The sequence below is a fragment of the Mustela putorius genome, unplaced genomic scaffold (assembly GCF_011764305.1).
Source record: "Mustela putorius furo isolate JIRA1106 unplaced genomic scaffold, ASM1176430v1.1 tig00537350_pilon_pilon_pilon, whole genome shotgun sequence".
In the NCBI taxonomy this organism is placed as follows: domain Eukaryota; kingdom Metazoa; phylum Chordata; class Mammalia; order Carnivora; family Mustelidae; genus Mustela; species Mustela putorius.
This window is the reverse complement of record NW_025422471.1, coordinates 7,777,200-7,780,890: the sequence shown is the minus strand read 5'-3', so window position 1 is coordinate 7,780,890 and position 3,691 is coordinate 7,777,200. Positions and strand designations below refer to the sequence as shown.

At 36.3% G+C, this 3,691-nt stretch overlaps 1 non-coding gene across 1 annotated transcript; it reads left to right on the top strand.

Moving 5' to 3' along the window:
* LOC123390462 lies at nucleotides 1–107 on the top strand. Its single transcript, XR_006605051.1, has one exon. It is a non-coding gene; the product is annotated as a U6 spliceosomal RNA (small nuclear RNA).
* The last annotated feature ends 3,584 nt before the right edge of the window (nucleotides 108–3,691 follow it).

The following is a 3,691-nucleotide window of genomic DNA, read 5'->3' as shown; positions in this document are numbered from 1 at the left end:
GTGCTAACTTTGGCAGCACATATACTAAAATTGGAATGGTAGAGAGAAGATTAGCATGGCCCTTGTGCAAAGATGATGTACAAATTCATGAAGTATTCCATATTTTTGTAATAGTAAGGGACTTTAACACCTCCCTCACTGCAATGGACAGATCATCTAAGCAGAAGATCAACAAGGAAAGAAGAGGTTTGATGACACACTTGACCAGCTGGATTTAACAGTTATATTTGGAGTATTCCATCCTAAAGCAACAGTATACATACTCTTCTCAACTGCACATGACACATTGTCCAGAAAAATCACATACTGGGTCACAAACCAAGTTTCAACTGGTACCAAAAGATTGGGATTATCCCTTGCATATTTTCAGACCACAATGCTTTGAAACTTGAATTCAGTCACAAGAGGAAATTTGAAAAGAACTGAAATACATGGAGGCTGAAGAACATCCTTCTAAAGAATGAATGGGTCAACCAGGAAATTAAAGAAGAATTTAAAAAATTCATGGAAACAAATGAAGAATGAAAATACAACTATTCAAAATCTTTGGGATGCAGCAGAGGTGGTCCTAAGAAGGAAATACATAGCAACACAAGCCTTTCAGAATAAACAAGAAAGGTCTCAAATATACAACCTAACATGACACCTAAAGGAGCTGGAGAAATAACAGTAAATAAAGCATAAACCCAGCAGGAGAAGAGAATTAATAAAGATTAAAGCAGAAATCAATGAAATAGAAACAAAGAGAATAGTAGAACAGATTAATGAAACTAGGATCTGGTTCTTTGAAAGAATTAATAAGATTGATAAACCCCTGGATAGACTTATCGAGAAGAAAAGAGAAAGGACCCAAATAAATAAAATCATGAATGAAACAGGAGTGATCACAACCAACACCAAAGAAATCAAATTATAAGAACATATTATGACCAACTATATGACAAAAAATAAGGCAATCTGGAAGAAATGGATGCATTCCTAGAGAGGTATAAACTACCAAACCAGGAAGAAATAGAAAACCTGAACAGACCCATAACTATCAAGGAAATTGAAGCAGTAATCAAAAATCTCCCAAGAAACAAGAGCCTAGGGCCAGATGGCTTCTCAGGGGAACTCTATCAAACATTTAAAGAAGAATGAATACTTATTCTTCAGAGGCCCTTTCAAAAAATAGAAATAGAAGGAAAATTTCCAAACTTTTTCTATGAGACCAGCATTACCTTGATACCCAAACCAGACAAAGACCCCACCAAATGGGAGAATTACTGACCAATACCCCTGAGGAACATAGATGCAAAAATTCTCACCAAGATACTAGCCAATAGGATCCAACAGTATATTAAAATGATTATTTCCACTACAACCAAGTGGGATTTATTCCTGGACTTCAAGGATGGTTCAACATCTGCAAATCAATCAATGTGATATACTACATTAATAAAAGAAAGGACAAGAACCATATGATCCTCTCAATAGATGAACAAAAAGCATTTAACAAAGTGCACCATCCTTTCTTGATTAAAATTATTCATAGAGTGAATATCATTCTCGATGGTGAAAAATTGAGAGCTTTTCCCCTAAGGTCAGGAACACAGCAGGAATGTCTACTCTCACCACTGTGGTTCAACATAATACCAGAAGGCCTAGCTTCAGCAATCAAAAAGAAATAAAGGTATCTGAATTAGCAAAGAAGAACTCAACTCTCACTCTTCACAGATGACATGATGCTATGTGGAAAACCCAAAAGACCAACCCAAAACTGCCAGAATTCATCAAAGTGGCAGGATATAAAATGAGTGCACATAAATCAGTTGCATTTCTATACACCAACAGTGAGACGGAAGAAAGAGGAGTTAAGGAGTCGATCCCATTTACAACTGCACCCAAAACCATAAGATACCTAGGAATAAACCTAACCAAAAAAGGCAAAAGATCTGTACTCAGAAAACTATAGAACATTCATGAAGGGAATTGAGGAAGACACAAAGAAATGGAAAAATATTTTATGCTCATGGATTAGAAGAACAAATATTGTTAAAATATCTATGGTACCTAGAGCAATCTATACATTCAACACAATTCCTATCAAAACACCATCAACTATTTTCACAGAGCTGAAACAAATAATCCTAAAATTTGTATGGAACCAGAAAAGACCCCAAATAACTAAAGGAATGTTGAAAAGGAAAACCAAAGCTGGTGGCATTACAATTTCAAACTTTAAAGCTCTATTACAAAGCTGTAATCATCAAGACAGTATGGTACTGGCACAAAAACAGACACATAGATAATGGAACAGATCAGTGGAACTCAGAAATGGATCCTCAGCTCTGTGGTCCACTAATCTTCAACAAAGCAGGAAAGAATAGCCAATGGAAAAAGGACAATCTCTTCAACAAATGGTGTTGGGAAAACTGGACAGCCACATACAGAAAAATGAAACTGGAACATTTCCTTACACCATACACAAAAATAGACTCAAAATGGATGGAAAAACCTAAATGTGAAATAAGAATCCATCCAAATCCTAAAGGGGAAACAGGCGGCAACCTCTATGACCTTGGCTCCAGCACCTTCTTGCTATACATGTTTCCAAAGGGAAGAGAAACAAAGGCAAAAATGAACTATTGGGACTTCATCAAGATAAAAGCTTTTGCACAGCAAAGGAAACAGTGGACAAAACCAAAAGATAATCGACAGAAGGGAAGAAGATATTTGCAAATATCTTAGCCAATAAAGGACTAGTATCCAAAATCTCTAATGAACTTCTCAAACTCAACACCCAAAGAACAAATAATCCAATCAAGAAATGGACAGAAGACACGAATAGTCATTTCTCTAAAGAAGACATATGAATGGACAGCAGATACATGAAAAAGTGCTGAACATCACTTTTCATCAGGGAAATACAAATCAAAATCACAATGAGATACCACTTACATCAGTCAGAATGGTTAAAATTAACAAGTCAGGAATCAACAGATGTTGGTGAGGATGTGGAGAAAGGGGAATCCCCTTACACTGTTGGTGGGAATACAGGTTGGCACAGCCCCTCTGGAAATAGTATGAAGGTTCCTATAAAATTGAAAATAGAGCTACCCTATGACCCAGCAATGATACTACTGGGTATTTACCCCAAAGACACAAATGTAATGATCTGCAGGGGCAGTTGCATCCCAATATTTATAGCAGCAATGTCCACAATAGCCAAACTATGGAAAATATGGAAAGAGCCCAGCTGTCCATCAGCAGATGGGATGAAGAAGATGTGGTATATAGATACATATGAAGGAATACTACTCAACTATCAAAAAATGAAATCTTGCCATTTGCAATGATGTGGATGGAACTAGAGGGTATTGTGCTAAGCAAAATAAGTCAATCAGAGAAAAATAATTATCACATTATCTCATTTATATGTGGAATTTAAGAAACAAAACAGAAGATCACAGGGGAAGAGAGGAAAAAATAAAACAAGACAAAATCAGAGAGGGAAACAAACCATAAGAGATTCTTAATCACAGGAAACAAACTGAGGGTTGCTGGAAGGGAGAGGGTTGGGGTAACTGGATGATGGACATTTAGGAGGGCACATGATGTGATGAGCACCTGGTATTATATAAGATTGATGAATTACTGACCTCTACCTCTGAAACTAATAATACATTATATGTTAAATAATAGGATTTAA